Source organism: Bemisia tabaci, chromosome 2 (assembly GCF_918797505.1).
Source record: "Bemisia tabaci chromosome 2, PGI_BMITA_v3".
Classification (NCBI taxonomy): Eukaryota; Metazoa; Arthropoda; class Insecta; order Hemiptera; family Aleyrodidae; genus Bemisia; species Bemisia tabaci.
The window spans coordinates 39,054,167-39,072,549 of NC_092794.1; the positions used below are offsets into that span (position 1 = coordinate 39,054,167).

General features: G+C 39.0%; 1 protein-coding gene across 3 annotated transcripts in view; it reads left to right on the forward strand.

Annotated features, from left to right (window-relative positions):
• The window catches only part of LOC109041769 (cytosolic carboxypeptidase 2), a 302,746-nt gene that overhangs the window by 19,238 nt on the left and 265,125 nt on the right, over positions 1 to 18,383 (forward strand). The window lies entirely within an intron of this gene.

The following is an 18,383-nucleotide window of genomic DNA, read 5'->3' on the forward strand; positions in this document are numbered from 1 at the left end:
ATGGACGGAAAGAAGCCTACTTAAAGTAGACGGACTGTATTATTACAGTTGCATAGTTTTTTCAAGTTGCAATAAAAACATTTCAGAGTTCTCTGAATTTTCACAAATCAACCAAGTTTTGAAGAAATTGTACTGTGCATACAAAGTTAAAAAATACAAATCAAGCATCTACCTAATTATTTTCTACAGCGCATTGTAGATGGTCCCGGAATTTTCGTTAGATCAGTTTGTGGCACATCTGACTCATCTGAGTTCTTGTTTTTTTGATTGGATGTTTCCGAATCAATACGTTGCACTGCTTTGCTTGAGCGCAGTACCCTTGTCGCTGGTTCTTCAATTTCCATGTTACTTTCGTCATACTCACTGTCTGTTTCAGATTTTTGACCAGGTACTGGCGTTGATTGCGTAGGTGAGCCAGATTCACAATCCTGATTATCATCTAAGAATGTCATAATTTCCGGTTCATCGACGTCCCCTTCCTCTTCCTCTCCTTGTAGGGTATCTTCCATTTGAAAATTATCGCAGGATTGATTGCACATCTGACAGAGAATGGTGCATCGTAAGCCATTTTTACGGCACCCACAAGTCTTGCGGCAACCTTTCTTGCACTTGCAGGCAATTAGCTTTAAAATATTTTCGGGAGCTGGTGGATCCAAAGTTGTTATAGGCGTTAGCCCATTTTTGGTGGCTTTCCAGCCCCAATTGCAGGGATCCTTTTTCTCACCCTGCCACTCCTGGACCTGCAAATAAGTTCGGAATGCATGCTCTGCTGCAGCCTGCTGCAAAGACCCAAGATTCTGTTTATTTTGAAATGAATATTTTATAAAGCAGCCGTATCTGTACCTATTTAGAGAAACTTTCTCAATGTCTTTCTGGCCGTAAAGTGCAAGAAACAACCTCTGGCCTGCAGCAGAAATGATTTCACGTGTTGATTTCGAGTCATTAAATTCCTCTGCAGATTTGATTAAATCGTGATTTTTTTTTAAAATATTCAATAATTTGACTTTTCCTTGATTAAAAATTCCCGAGGTAGTATCACTCCCAGTGAAAGCGTGAATTAAACGAATATTATCCGAAATTATTTAATCGCCAACACTTTCTCGGTTGTACAAGACTTGGGGCTTATTACCCCTAGCTGTCTTCATGAAAAATACATTTGGTACCTCTTTGCTATGCGCAATTAGCAACACCAGCAAATCTATGTCTTCACCCACCACCAGAGCTGATTCGAAGCCAGGAGCCAAGGAGCCAAGTCAGCCGTATATTTTCAAGATGATATTATTCCTGTCGATCCTCATTTGATTTACCGAAGAATTTGCATTGCTAAAAAGTCGGATGAGGAACTTGCAACGTTTTTGTCATATGAGCTGTCACCGTTCCCGCTGTCTCTTCTCACAGAAGAGGGCATGCGTAAAAACACAAAATCTTCACTTTACGGTGGGTTAAGCCCATCAGAAGAGGTAATTGATGAAAAACATTCGATTCATGTCATTGACGGCGGATTTTTGTTGCACAGAGTCGTTTGGCCCTGCGCCGAATAGTTTTCGTCGATTTTTCAGAGCTATGTTTCATATGTGAAATCTCACTACTCCCTGAACATGCAAATCAGTGTTTCCATTTTTTTTCCATGTGTTTTAAATTAACTTAACATAAACTTTTGCTCGAAATATCACCGATGAAATCATTGCATTCACGTTTCATTCACTAAAAACAGCGGTAATTGCCAGAGTGAAGAGGGGGGGGGGGGAGGTAATTTGTGACATTCAATTGTTCGGGAGTCTTGGGGGGGGGGGGGGGTGTCACCTTCCAATGAAATTTTACAATCTGACTCGTAAATAAGTCCTCTAGAAAAATCCACAGAAGAGAAATTACGCAGACACTGGCGAACCCTGTCCATGCTCGGTTCAGCTTTTTTCAGTCCAACTTCAAAAGCTTGTCAGTGGCGTCCAGGATTAAGAAAAATAAAAAAAGCAACTCCTAGTATTACATTTGTTGCTCTATAAGTTTAATAGTTAAGATTTTTCACTTAGAGTCACCCCGAGAAAAGTTATTCACGAGAAAAGCGCAAGTTTCGCGAAATTCGAATTTTGGCGGTTTTTTCAGCGCGCTCTGGCGGCTGAAATTTCAGTCATATCAAAAAATTGATAAGAACCTGTTTTCTTTAGAATTTTATGTAGTTTATTTTTGAAAATAACTACTTTGGTCAAAAAATCAAAAATAAGCGAGATATTTTCAAAAATTGGGATTTTAGGCCATTTTTTTCAAAATGGCGGCTTTAGCGGCGAAAAGATCTTTACACAAATGCGAAATTCGGATTCAGCGTCCAAAAATACATAGGAATCACTCATCAAAAAGTTTTCCGGGAAATTTTCCCCAAGAACTTCACTATTGCCTACACTCAGGAGTATTATCTTGACACTTCACTAATTATGTGCGCATTAGAATTATGCTAGCTAGCACATCCCTGAATAACAATGCGCTGCCGGCCTTAAAAGAACGGCCTCGCGGGGGTGGCGCTGGGCCGGGGCGAGAGGACGGGGACGCCTTGCGCCCCTATTCCACGATGAGACTTTCGCGGTGTTCACACTTGTTAACGGTACCATCGCAACCATCGGGGAGTCAGATTTCTCGGGTTTGCCCAAGTAGGTATATTGATATGAGGCTGTGAAAAAGAGAGCGCAACTTTTAACTGCTTTTAACTTATCAAATATAAATATTAAAAGAAAAGTGAAATCTCTAGAAGTAAATCATAAACACCTTAACAAGTGAGAAGAATAACGAGACAAAAACTATTCATCCGAGGCAGGCTTGGGCCCAGAGAAAACGGGAATCGCACATTGAAGAGTACGACGACATCTGCATGCAGGTGGCCGTGACTGGTAAACTTTCATCACACAGTTATACGCTCATTAGTGTAATGCTAGCATTACACTGGCACTGAACCAGTTATATACTTAGCAGTATAAAGCTGAAAAAATTCTTGTTTCCGTATCGATGTCATTTGATGTCAATTGTATGCTCATGAAATAATGCAATGATCGTTCGTGCATTACAGAATGCTATTATAATTTAGATAAGGATTAACGTTTAGTCCTATATTGAGAGAAATTTCATGTTTTATTGCCATGTGTTTATGCACGCTGATGTTTTCCAAATACATGGAACTTTAAATTGTAAATTTTTTTGCTCACAATGCCTTTTTTCCAATGAGAAAATAAAACAACAAAACACTTCTTTACTTCATATTTCTGCTAATAATTATATTTAAAGGAAAATGGTAGAGTGTTTGTCTTGACAGTCTCTTTAATTTGAGGATTACCTACATTCTTGCGAAGAAGTCATTTTTCTTAGCATCCTTGTACAATGAGCCTTTGCTTTTTTAGTTTTATTTTATGCCCAGTTTTTTTAATGCTTCAGCATTCTCCTTAGCAGTAACAGAAAAATAAAAACAGTTATTTTAGTGAAAGCGCTCATTTTTCCTGAAATTTCAGAATGAACTTAAATTTACAGGATTTGAAAAATACCTACATAATTGACTTCCTCAAGAAATCTAATCAGTGTCATTATCATTGACTTTCTCAATAATTCTGGGAAATTATTATTAATTTTCCATTTTCCTGTACCTATATATTTCATTTCCTTTCGTAGTTTGGAAAATCGCTTTTCGCAACCGATAAGATATTGTCATCCCCTCGTTATTAATATGAACTTATAATTTAATGTCAATACATAACTCATTGTACAACACTACCCCATACATAACCCCTAAGTAGTATAACACTCTGGCATAGAATAATAAATAGCTTCGCTAGCTTCGTCAGCGACAGTCATTATTCTATGACTCTGAATTGTAATACCTACCTACTCAATCAACTTAATGCTAACATATAACTCGTATACAGAGTTATCCAAAAGTCACCTACCACTCCTGTAACTTTTTTCCTAATTTTGATAGAATTTTGAAACTATGGGAATGTTCCTCGGTTTAAGGTAGCAACTTTTTGGTCCCCCCAAAATTTTGGGGGCCCCCCCTCTAAGGGGGGCGGGGGCTAACTTTTTTTTTCAAACGCAACCCCCCTTTTGTGATACCTCATTCGAAAGATAATAAAAAAAGAAAGTTTCTGGTGTAAACCGCAGGTCAAAATGTTGATTTTTGACAAAATGGCGGCCGGTCAAAATTCAAAATGGCGGAACTTTGGCATCTCCGTTTTTTTATCGGCGGATTGGTCTGAAACTTAAAATCTTAGGGTTTTTCGGGACGAGAAAAACGAGTCTGGCATCAGTTTTCCAGAAATGTCTGTCCTTTTCGAAATGGCGGCGGTTAAAATGGCGGCTTAGAGCGGGAAGTGGATATTTAGGCTGCTTATCGTCGGATGTGTATGAGACTTGGTATTCGGGGGTATTTCGGCACGAGAGAAACGAATCTTTCATTGGATTTTTGAAATTTTTGAAAGCTTTAAAATGGCGGCAAAATTGCAAATGGCGATGGTGGATGCGGATTTTCCGTTATTTTTCCGCCACCATTTTGACGATATCCAGTGTTTCAAAAATCTATAATGAAAGATTATTTTTTGTCGAGCCAAAAACCACCAGAGTATTGACTTTTGTGCAAATCCATCGGTAAACAGCCGGGATATGGATATTCCGTCATTTTTTCGCCGCCATTTTAAAGTTTTCAAAAATTTCAAAAATCCAATGAAAGATTCGTTCTTCTCGTGTCGAAATATCCCCGAATACCAAGTCTCATACAAATCCGATGATAAGCAGCCTAAATATCCACTTCCCGCTCTAAGCCGCCATTTTAACCGCCGCCATTTTGAAAATAGGACTAACATTTCTGGAAAACTAATGCCGGAATCGTTTTTCTCGTCCCGAAAAACCCTAAGATTTTAAGTTTCATCCGCCGATAAGAAACGGAGATGCCAAAGTTCCCCCATTTTGAACTTTAACCGGTCGCCATTTTGTCACAAATCATCATTTTGACCTGCGGTTTGCGTCAAAAATTTTCTTTTTTTTATTATCTTTCGAATGTGGTATCACAGAAGGGGGGTTGCCGTTTGAAAAAAAAGCTAGCCCCCGCCCTCCTTAGGGGGGGCCGCCCCCAAAATTTCGGGGGGACCAAAAAGTTGCCACCGAGGAACATTCCCAAAGTTTCAAACTTCTATCTAAATTAGGAAAATAGTTACAGGGGTGGTACGTGACTTTTGGATAACCCTGTATGCTTAGCATTACACTTTTGAGTGTATACTCGTTTATGGTTGACTAAGCTAATGATAAAATATAACTCGTATATGGCAAGCATTACAGTGCTCAGTATAATACTAGTATAATGCTGACCAGCTTAATGTTAGCATATAACTCGTGTATGGTTAGCATTACACTGCTGAGTGCAATACTAGTATACCTAATGCTGACCAACTTAATACTAGCATATAACACACATATGGCTAAGATGAAATCATATGTACAGTGTATCACCAACGAACTTAATGCTCACATATAGCTGGTATAGTACCGACATATTGCTAATATTACGTTACTCAGTATTATGCTTGAAAACCTAATACTAGCACATTGTTATCAATATGCTAACCTTACACTCATTTTTAGCAGGGTAAGCTGTGTCTTAAAAGTTACAGACCCAAACTTGTTACTTCAAGAAAATTGTTGCCTTTTCCTTTGGTCTTTATCCTTATAGCTCGGAACCAACAAGTCAAAACTCAAAAAGTTTATATATTTGAAAGCAGAACTTAGTACTCTGAGAAATTGATACGAATGATTTTTTTCACTGCATGTACTAGAATTACGCAAAATTGGGAAAACGCTGACGAAGTCAACAATCAACTTATACGTAATTTCAGACGGCCGCCATTTTGTTCTACGCAATTTAAACTGTGTTCCTGAGGGGGCTAATGGTAAACTTTTGTTTGGGTACTCTAGACATGTTTTCGAATAATTTGAAACACAAGAGAAGTTTGTGCTAATTTGTCCGAGGTTAGGCCCTTTTTTTGGCTAGATTGACGAGACTATCATTATTTTTCTTTTCAAAACACTCTGCAGCACTATTAATTCCAAACGGCAATCCTTTAAATCCATAGAGACCAAAAGGCGTATGAAACGGACACAATTTGCATGATTCCTCATCTAATTGAATTTGTTAGAAACCCTCTTTTAGATAAAAACAAGCGGTTAACCTATAACACCCCAGTTTCGCATAGGGGAGACCGGGGCTATGTTGACCAGATTTTTTTAAAACTTGTGTCTGAAGAAACAGAAGAATAGAATGTCATTTCTTTAATGCTCTAATCCTTAAGCATACAGTGTAAAATTAAAATCAACTGAAAACACTGTACAAAATACTTTAATTTTGTGAGTTGCATGCGTTTTTAAAAGAAAATCCATTTTGGTCAACATAGCCCCCGCTTGGGGCTGTATTGGCCACCCCCGGGGCCAAGTTAGCCACCTGTAAGGAAGCTGTGTTAACCTTGTTCAGTTGATTGTAATTGCACTTAAAAAGCTTAGTATTATGCCCCTACACTTATCTTTCGTAATGTTTGTGAAACTCAATACCTTTGGAGCTGAAAATTTAAAAATAAAAAAAATTTTTTTAAAGAACAGTATCAAATTTAATAAGTGAGTTGGCGTGAAAAGCAACTTAAAAAATAATGAGAAGATCTACTTCCCCACTATATAGGACCGTTTTAAACTCAAAGAAAATGGATTTGAAACCTTACGCAAAAAAAATATAAAATGTATGTTTTCTTAGGTCAACATAGCCCCAGAAACATGGTCCACATAGCCCCGATTGAGGTCACCTCAAATCAAAGTCATCCAACTGAGAAACAAGGAGTCAAAAGCCATAAATCCATACACTAAAATCAAAGGAAAGGGGTCTACTTCAAATAGAAACAAAGATTAATAATATACAAAATAAATACTCGCCACAGCAAACAAAATCCAAAATTAAAAAAATCGCATTTTCGGGCTATTTTCGAAGGTAAACAAGAATGTTACAGCACAGAACATAACAGAGGGGGACACCATCGATGTTGATATTTTGAATTGTTAGTCTACATCGCTGCCAACCTTTTTTCTCATCAAAACATCAAATTTACGTTTTCCTCTACAAAATTCTCACGATGGTTATCATAGCCCCGTGGCCAACATAACCCCGGTCTCCCCTAAAGCGCGCATTTTTCCTCTTGGTGGAGAGGACTGCATCTGATAGGCTGATCGACTTGCAGAATACTTTCTCGTGATAGAGTGTGCTTTTGAAAATATTTGTTGGCCCTTCAAACCGTTTCAAAATGCAATGGGGTTTTTTAAAAACAGCTTTTTTTAACGCAACCTTTGAAAAGTAGATTATTTTTTATCTGCTTCCAGATGTAGAACCATAATAGTTTTTGGAAAAATTAACCATCGACTTGCAGAATACTTCCTCGTGATAGAATGTACATACATAATAAACAAGCAGACATCTCCGGAACACGAGTGCTAGATAAGGAAGCGATTCAATGTTGCATTTAATATTTAAACATCAATTTTATTCTCTCAGCGGAAGAATGCACTTTTTTTACATCTTGCTGATTTTTTCCACTTATTATGAATAAACATCAAATAAATTATGAGTAAGGTATTTCTCAACATTCATGACAGAGATGAGCTTGGCGTCCTCTCTAGATGATGGAGATCCATTGAAATAAACTCTCCATCAAAAGTTTTAAAATGATATGTACGCGACGGACAATAAAACTTTGGAAGATCTAGCGGGGATCGATCCGTGGACCTTACGGACCGTATAGACAGTTGTGTAGTCAACTAGACTGTGGATTGATGTGGCAACGCGGATGAAATTGCTTTACTTGTGTGCTGGGGGCCGCCGCGCAACACTACCGACCGTGGCTAGAGTCCCTTTATACCCAGAGTTAAGACAACTCACTTTTGGTTGGGCTGAAAGTGGCCTAAAAAAAATCCAATTCTGATTGGTTCTCGCTCATGGAGGCCGAAACGAGTGCACCAAGATGGCGGTACCTCGAATGTGAACAAGAATAATGAAAATATTGCCTAATTGTGGTCCATCAAGAGTAAATTGTTATTTCCATCGGTTCAAATGAAAATAGATTAAGAAATTATTCACAAACCAATCTCATTTTCTTTTTAATTGATCCAATTTGTTGATGTTGTTGTTTTTGTTTGACAGACATCGCAGGATTCCTGATCCTTATCCCTCAATATCGTTCGTTTGGGTGCACTCGTTTCGGCCTCCATGGCCAGCCAAGGCCGGCTGCCAGTCAGCTGATAATCGAGTTGTCTTAACTCTGGGTATAAAGGGACTCTAACCGTGGCTAATACGTCACAAAGGAACTCTCACATTTTATCATTTACAATAACTAATAAAAATACTACCTATCGTTTAACGTAAACTTCTGATTTTGACTTCCTAGGGTATAATGATTCCTTAGGAGTAATTTTCCACCTAGTTCAATGCATAATACTTTTTATTTCCGAAGCTAAAATATTGAGGTAAGACGTTTAAATTATCCCGCCACTAGTTGGTACAGATGTCAAACCAGGGTTAAACGCCAAATGGAACATGTGCAGTATCGACTTCACGTGATGATTCACCGAGAAATTCAAACGCGTTGATGAAAAATGATCGTAATAAAATGATTTAGATAGAGAATTTAGGCTCCACACGTTAAAATAAACTGCTAGCACTGTCGCATTTACCTACTTATACAGCGACGGATGTAGAAAAAAACGCGTTTAAATGATATTTCCAAAGTCACCACGCTGAGGAGGACGTGATTTGATCGAAATCCTTATTATTCTGGTCAATGGTGAAGAATAACCTTAGAATAGTAGGTACCCGCACACCGATTGTAAAAAACGATCCGTTCTGAGAACGGCGCGCTGATAACTGTGAAGAATTCCTTTCTTGAAAGGTGGCACACATTTCATCCATTGTGCAGATATGACATTTTTGTGGCACCAAACATTTATTTAAAGTCGGATCTAAACATACTCAGAGATCACCGCTTGTTTCCTCAAGTATCGAAAGATTACTTTCACAAATTAAGTCTTCATTGGTTGTTACTTTACTTACAAATAGGTATCATTTTTTTCAAGATTATCGAGCTTCTATTTAAGCTTATTGATTAAAAGTAAAGGATATACAGGGTGATCCAAAAGTCCCTTCCATCCCCTCTAACTTTTTACCTAATTGAGGTAAAGATTTGAAACTTGGGGGATGTTCCTAGGTCAAAGGGAGCTACTTTTTGGCCCCCCTAAAATTTTCAGGGGGCACCCTAGGGTAGGGTGTTTCTTATTTTTTAAATTTTCGAAATCGAAGGAGGTCCTGGTCTTAAAAGTTGATGTGTGGAGTGTGGATAGATTAAAAGCCCTGTGCAAGGAAAAAATTTTAAAACAATTTTTACCCGGTGCTCAAACGACTTAAGTGACACAGGTTAAAATTTGAGGTTTTTAGACAAAATAACACTGTTATTTAGTGGAAAACGCCGAGTTACGGTCCTAAAGGACGAAAATTACTTCCGTTTGGTCGTATCTGCAACACAAAAGCCGCAAAACACCCGAGAAAGGCGCGCGCAAGGAAAGACACTTGGGGCAAAATGGACGCGCCGCAGCGCAACGCGCGCGCGAGTCCTCTGCACTGCCCAAGCGACATGCCGCATGCCGCACACACGCACTAAGCTTACGCTGGCCCGAAAGTTCCCGTACGTTGCAATGTATCATTATGAATTGACCTAGATACACACTAACATTAAAAAAAAGGTTGAAACGTATAAATACATCTAAAAAACACATTCTCTTAATATGATATTGGCTATAATGTAGGAAAATCAATTTCAACAAATTAAACAATTCAAAGTTAATCAACTAAATCAAATAATCGACAGTTTACTTAAAGGCTAAGAGTCTTCAAATGTTTATCCGACTATTTTTAATATATTTGGATGGTTTTATTGACTTTGGCTGTGACTTATAAGAGATCATGAAAATAATTGTCTTCAAATGTGACCCTAGACATCAGTTAAATTGTACGTTCTGGCGGATAGGCGGATTAGGAAACCCTAAATTGTGTTTCATGTTGTGAACAAAGACTCTTTTGGTGTCCGATGACAATCTCTCATCAATTATGCCAAGGGAACCAAACTACCCTAGGGTGCGTCAAAAAAAATGAAAGTCTGAAATATTCCGCTCCCCGGGCGGCAATCGATGACGTTTGGTAAAATAACATGTTTGCCAAAATTTGGGCCAATTTCAACCATTTTAAATGGTGCCAAAGGTCGATTTTGTGATGAAATTACGATATTTGGGTCTAGACCTCGATTTCGTACAAAAAACTCGATTTTTCGCTGAAATCGTGCGTTTACGAGAAAATGCCACTGAACTCAAGTTGTAGAGGATGAAATTTTACGTTAGGAAGACGTCTTTGTAAACGATAAAAATCAAATTGAACTAGAAAAACTCACCTCGGTATTTATTTTTTTGGTCCTCAGAATTTCCGAGGTCTTGCAAAGTAGCGGTTTAAAAGACTCATTCTTCACGAAAATAAGCCGAAAGAAGGTATAAATGAACTGTTCGCAAGTGTTGAAGATGCCAATGTCATCAGAACTTCCTCAGTTTCAAAAAAAGTTCCAACTATTTTGCACAATCCTCCAAAAAGTGCACGGCTCGAGAAGCAGGATCGTGCTATGATAGTGAGGGAGAAGTGCGGTTTGACCGGGAAAAATTGCGTAACGAACTTTCCCTATGTAATCGTCATCAGTAGGTCCCCCTGAACAACTTCCTAAAAGTTAAAAATGGTGCGACCCCGGAACACCCCTCAAAGTACTTAAAATTGAAAATGGCGGCCGTAATAAGGGGGTCCGGGAAATCGGTATTTTAAAAAGCTCAGTCTGTCTCATGTGAGGTTTCATTTCCTATGTAATTTTGGTCGTAGATTTCATAAATTAACTCCACAAGGCCCCCTGGTCAAAGAGGGCGCTCCAAATCAAAGATGGCAGCCAAATGTGAAAGGCAGGAGGTTGCATATTTTTAAATACTCACCGACGGAACAAGGAAAGTGAAAAGTCTCTATTTTCCTTGTCTATATTGTTCCGTCGGTGAGTATTTAAAAAAATGCAACCTCCTGCCTTTCACATTTGGCTGTCATCTTTGATTTGGAGCGCCCCTTTGACCGGGGGGCCTTGTGGAGTTAATTTATGAAATCTACGACCAAAATTACATAGGAAATGATACCTCACATAAGACAGACTGAGCTTTTTAAAATACCGATTTCCCGGACCCCCTTATTACGGCCGCCATTTTCAATTTTAAGTACTTTGAGGGGTGTTCCGGGGTCGCACCATTTTTAACTTTTAGGAAGTTGTTCAGGGGGACCTACTGATGACGATTACATAGGGAAAGTTCGTTACGCAATTTTTCCCGGTCAAACCGCACTTCTCCCTCACTATCATAGCACGATCCTGCTTCTCGAGCCGTACACTTTTTGGAGGATTGTGCACAGGGCTGTAGCCAGGATGGTATGATTGGGGGGGCAGAATTTCAACATGAGGGGGCGAGAAATTTGTAGGTCGCGGGGGAGGGGGGGGGGGCAAAAATTGATTTAAGAACAATGTGTTTTCGGACGCGAGGCATTAGGGAAAACATTTATTAGTGAAACATGCAAAAAAGTACAGTAAAATTAAATCAATCATTTACTCACAACTAGTAAAGCTGCAGGCGACGATTTTTTGAGGCGTTAAACTTCTTAAGAATTCTGTCTAAGTCCAATGCCTTTGTTCTTTTCGCCTCAAAAGCTAGGTGAGTCAAATTTGCCATCCGCTTATGTGTCATTGATAGTCTCTGAGCTCTGTTGATTCTCGTAAGAGCCGAAAAAGTTGATTCACAGACTGCTGTACTGCAAGCAAATGTTCTAACCCCAGCTAACATCGCGTCACAGTCTTTGAATGCAGATCTTTGAGAATATAGTTCGTCAAATACTTTGTCTTTTGGAACATTTCTTCTCTCCAGAAAATTTTTCGCAACCATCATTTCCTCTTTACTCGGGACGGTAATGCCGAATTCCTTCAAATAATTTAATTTCGAATTTTCATATTCTAAATTTTCCGCTGCACTGATCGCTTTCAGCAAGTCGGTGTTTTCGAACCTTCTGTTGATTTCAGCTGTAACAAGATCGTAGATTTCATTGTAAATGGCTTTGTAACTTTTAAATCCGACATCTGAATCTTGGTCTTTGTGTCCTACGGTCTCGAATGTGGCGTAGACATTAAGTCGGGAATTGAATTTACGCTTTCTACGAAGTCTCACGTTTTCTTGTATTTCAGTGAAACAAGAGAGCTCGCGAACTGTCATATCAAAAACTTCGTCGGTTCTCGAAATTTTTAAAGATTCGAGGATAGAATTTACCAGATCTGATGCGTCCAGTAACGTGATTTGGCGCTCTTGAAAGCTTGTATCCGCTGGCTTAAACGTGCGCAAGATATTTCTCATTATAAGCAAGCAAAACACAAAATCTTTTTGCCTCATCACCTTACGCAAACCAATACTCAAAGTGACTTCATCTCCATCAAATTCAGACTCTTTGTTATCGGCAATAAGATCGAGAGTCTCTAAAATATGGTTATACTCATTGTATATGACTTCGCAAACATGAAGATGGCCAGACCATCTTTGGTCGAGGAGTCGTGATAAAGCTTTACCTTTATAATGAGGTGCTATTCTTGAGCGTGACAAAAAGTTATAAAGTTCATTGGTTTGTCCAAAAAATATGCGAACTATTACCACGTTTCGGCGGTTTTCACAACAACGAGATGCAACTTATGATTAAAGCAATGGACATAGGGAATAATTTTTTTCAACTTTTTCTGTATTAGAGCTTGAACACCTCCATCTGAGCCACTCATAACGCTAGCTCCATCGTAGCACTGGCTCAACATGTTTTCCGGTTTAACGTTTTTCCTCTCCAATGTTTCTAAAGTTACATTTGTGAATGTTTCGGCGTCTAATTTTTCTGTAGACTCAATAGACAGTATTGATTCGTAAACGTGTTTGTCTTTCACGTAGCGCAGAGCAGTGGCAACATTTTCACGCCGATTTTTATCCTTAGTACCGTCTTCCAATAATGTAAACAATGGGACGTCCGACGTGTTAACTTCATTTGCCACATCTTCTTGAATAGCCTCGGTCATAATTTGAATTATTTCGTTCTGAATTTCAGGTGATTTGTAGGTAGCATTTTTAGGGATGACACTAGAATTACAAATTTCAGCAAGTTTTTCATATTTTCTAATAGTGAATTCAAAAAGGTTTTCAAATAAACCCTGCTCCACATGTTCATCCAAATTATAATTGCCCCTTAAAGCAAGCTCATTCACGACCAAAAATTGCACAACTTCGATTATACTTTTCACGTAATACCTACGTTTTTCGAGCACACTATCATTCACTAGAGTTTCAACAGAAACATTCAATTCTCGTCTTGTTTTTTGCTCATTCATAAAGGCTACAGCTTCAATGTGGGTGGATGAACTTTCATGCTTGTGAAATCCAGATTTTGTTTTATCACATGCATGTTTCCAGTTATTGTAACCCGTTTTTACGAAAGCCAGCTCCTTAGTATAAACAGCGTATAAACGGCAAACATAGCAGAAGGCAGAATCAAGGGTGGGTGAATATTCCAGCCAAGGAAAAGTACTATACCATTCAGATCGAAACATTCTTCCTTGATTATTCTTCGGGTAAATTGAAAGTTTTATCTGTTTAATGGGCTCATTTTTGTGCGCCAACTCATCAGAAATAATCGCAGCGATATCTTGTTTATCACTGGTAGTAGAAGCACTATTATTTTTGTTTTTGTTACAGTTAGATTTTTCAGGGGCAGCAGATGGCTTAGACTTCTCTGAATCACTGCCGGTAGTACTTATTTCATCACAGCTAGTTGAAGGCGCGACGGAAAAACTTACATTTTTATCAGTCACATGCTTATCAAAAGGAGAGGGGTTCGTTTTTGCAGAATTATTTCTCTCTAGGTTGTCGCTTTGTTTCTTTCGAATCACAAATCGATCCATTTTAAAAATGAAATGAAGCACACGATTCGCGAAAGCACTTAGCCCCTTTTGATCAAAACCGGTTGAAGCAGAGCCATAATAAATGTGCACAAAACCCGCGAAAACGCAGAACTCGGCTCCAACGCAACGCGTTTTAATTAATGAAAAAGTATGGAGTAGGTAAATAACAGTATCAAAAAAGCACTTGAACTTGGAATAGAACACTATGCTCAAACTAATCAAAACCCGAGGGGACACGGGACAGAGAAAACAAAATCAACCACGTTTGGAAAAAATTCGGGGCTCGACTGAGTCGACTGCCGAAAACTTCAGGGAGAAAGGAGAGCTCAGCGTTGCCAACTTATAACGTGTGGGTGTAACTGAGAAAATTAGACCTGGATTGCCTGGATACACGATCTGTAAAATGTCACTAATATACGATAGTAACATATTGTTTCCACAAGACTTAAGATGACAATATCTAGTTCTCATCCAAAGTTTTACGCATCATAACTTTGAGGCTCCAACAGATCTGGCAACGCCGAACCTCGACGGCCGAGGAACAAATTCGCGGAGTCTCGGATTTGCTTCCTCCCTGTCGCCATAGAGAAAAAAAAGGAGGTATTTGCATCTTGAGGTTTGTTTACCCTGTGACGTAGGTCGGTACAACCTGGCCAGCGAAATCCGGAATTCGAAGTATGAGAAACGGACCATAATGTTCAATTTTTTTGCTTAAATCAACTCATGATATAATTTCAAGCACTTTTTAAAGCATGACTCTTTTCCATAAATTGCACCATTTCCAAGGAAATCGATGATAAAAGTCGCTGTGCCGACCTACGTCATCAAAAAAATTCCAAGATGCCCGCAATGCAAAGACCTCCTTTTTTTTCTCTATGCCCTGTCGCCTGTCGCCTCATCTTCAAAAACAAGCTGTCTGCGATGAGCGTGTGCGCCCTGGCTGTAAGACAACTCCACAAATAACTTGTTGATAAGTTGATAAGTTGATTCACCAACTTTTTTAGGATTGAGGAATAATAACCGAACTTTTGACTAAAGTCCGGGACTATAAATAATGAAGTTAATTAAACTCCGCAATATCACTAGGGGGGGGGGGGCGAAAAATCTCACTTGGGGGGGCGACGCCCCCTCTCGTCCCCCCCCCCCCTGGCTACAGCCCTGATGTGCAAAATAGTTGGAACTTTTTTTGAAACTGAGGAAGTTCTGATGACATTGGCATCTTCAACACTTGCGAACAGTTCATTTATACCTTCTTTCGGCTTATTTTCGTGAAGAATGAGTCTTTTAAACCGCTACTTTGCAAGACCTCGGAAATTCTGAGGACCAAAAAAATAAATACCGAGGTGAGTTTTTCTAGTTCAATTTGATTTTTATCGTTTACAAAGACGTCTTCGTAACGTAAAATTTCATCCTCTACAACTTGAGTTCAGTGGCATTTTCTCGTAAACGCACGATTTCAGCGAAAAATCGAGTTTTTTGTACGAAATCGAGGTCTAAACCCAAATATCATAATTTCATCACAAAATCGACCTTTGGCACCATTTAAAATGGTTGAAATTGGCCCAAATTTTGAGGGCTTCTTCATGTAAGTGCCCAAAACGCTCATGCTACAACTGGGTACTAACAGCTTTACACGCTATTCCTGATCTAGGGGCATTCTTCGTTCGATCGGGTTCAGGCATAATATGACCATCTTCATTTGAGGTATTGATGATGTAAACTTGCTCCTTCTTCTGCGCTTTGAAAATAAGCGTATTATCGTCCATCACCATTGCCTTATTGCCTGAGAAAACAACGTTTAAACCCCTATCCGTAAGTTTTGCGACAGACATTAATCCGCATTCAAGTTCTGGTACATGCAGAGCGTTGGATAAAGATACAATTAACCAACCATCTTCTTTTAGCGTTTTGATGATAACTTTTCCTTTGCCTTGTATCACGGCTTCTTCCCCGTTTCCCATTGTGATCACTCCGCTAACTTTGTCACTGAATTCAACAAAATCTTCTCTCAATGGACTCATGTGGTCTGACGCACCGGAGTCTAGGTACCAACGCCTCTTCTTCTTTCCTTTGTTTATTGTACCAACTGAGCAATACGCCCGTGCATTATTCACTACTTCTAATACTTCACTGACTTTTTGCACTTTTTGCTGTATCACCACCGGAATCTTCTCTGGCTTTTTGGGGGAGAAATTCTTTGAGCTCAGGACATTCACGGGAAACATGCCCGAATTTACCACACGTAAAGCATTTATACACTCGCTCACCTTTGGATTGAGACTGCTTGCTAGTCGGTCCAGATCTGCTCTCCTTCTTCGGATCTGATTTACAGTTCCACTGCTTCTTCTTTCAGCCTGAATTCCTGAAGGCTGCCATTGCTGTAGCTTCGTCCTCTTTGCTTTCCATTTCCACTGCTCGTTTCTGGCGTTTCTCTTCAATTAACAACTTAGAGACAACATCATCAAAAACTGAGGCTTCCTTAAATTCTAAAGAGCGGATGAAATCAAACCTGTCTTTAGGTAAACTTCGTAAAAGAAATAAGGATAAAGCGTGCCCCTCAAACTCAATCCCAGCTTTTTTGACTTTTCTGTTAAGGTCCATGAGCTTGGAAACATAATCAGACATTGTTAGGTCACCTTTTCGTAACGTAGTGAGATCTTCAAGGAATTCCAGTTGGTGCATGATCCCATAATCTTGATGGAGGTTTTCTAGGGTAGTCCATGCTTTCTTGGCTGTTACACAGCCACCAATATAATCAATGAACTTATCACTCACTGTCAGTATTTTAGTTGAGAGATCGCTGCTATTCTTCTTCTTCTGAGCTGCCGTGAGGTTTGCCAAGTATCCTTTTTTATAGCCTGGGTCAATCTCTCCTCAGTCACGATGATTAAGTTAGGCTTTCAACTTCACTGACCAGGGAAAGTAGTTGTCATCGGTTAGTTTTAGGTTCTTCGTAAGGCTGTGTTCTATTTCTGCCATGATGATTCGAAATACTTCTTCTGCGATTCACCCCGAAGGAGAACAACCGGACACTTCTTCAACAAAACTAATACGCCGAACAAGACAAACAAAACTGCTACTGGGCCATAATAACCTGTTGATCAGAGTTTTTAAATAAACGAGTAAACGTTATTTAAATAGCGCAATGCTTCGTTAACTTCCTCTGAATCACGAGCTAAGACATTCTCACAGAAAGGATATCAAAAATGTAACCTAAAAAATTTAGACAAAGAGAAGGAGGGAAAACTAAAAGTTTGACTTGATACCAACTTGCTGGATAAAGACTAATGTCCAAACATTAGTAACAACATAAATCAACAGCCACAATTTGGCGCTCCCAGACCATAGTGCGCTGTTTTCGAAGGTTTGAATTTTTGCGCTCCACAGTGGGAAAAACAAATCATGGGGCGGTCAGAAAGCGTGACTCGGAGGGAAATGCATATGTTTGCTTGAAATTTTGCACAGATCTTCTTGAGGATATGTTCAACTCGTACACGAAAGATCAGGAATTTTGACCCTTGTCTTGGCCTCAAAATGGCGAATTGCTAAAAATCCCCGACCTCTGCATCTTACCCACTTCAGAATTCTAATGTTACAAGAGCGATATAGATTTCTATGTAAATAAAAATCGAAATGTTGGTCACACTTCGATATAATCTCCTGCGTAGGCCAAAATTCGAAAAAAATAGGCCGTTTTAAGGCAAATTAAATGCAAAAATATGTAAATCCAACAGAGTTCAACGGGTGGAGTATAGTTTCATGGGTTATTTTTGTTGAAACTCTCTGTATAGTACTAAAACACAATGCAGAATCATCCTCAGAAGTCATAATGAGAATTTTGGCGCCAAAAATGGCTAAAAATTGGTTCATTTGGGCCCATAATAGAAAATTTGTCGTATACCTAAATGTCGTTCTTTGTGGAAATAGGCGTGTATCAATTGTATGGTATTTTTCGAAAAAATTACTTTAGGGTTCAAACTACATGAAAATTCAAATTTGGCCTATTTTTTCATAAACGAATAACCCCAAATATTGATTTTTAATGCTGATAATCGTAATAAATCACTTTTACCCGAGTAATCGAATAAATGACGAATTTAATAGAATGTTAAGTTCAAATACACACGTGTAAAGTAGGAGATATCTTTCAACTAAAAAACTCATCATTTCTCACTTCTAGTAGCAGCTTCCGGATTTTTTATGAGCCAAAATTAGGGCCAGAACAAGCAAGAGGCAAGAGACTTCGAGATTAAGCTGACTACTGAGTCAAATTGTATCGTAATCGGTCCT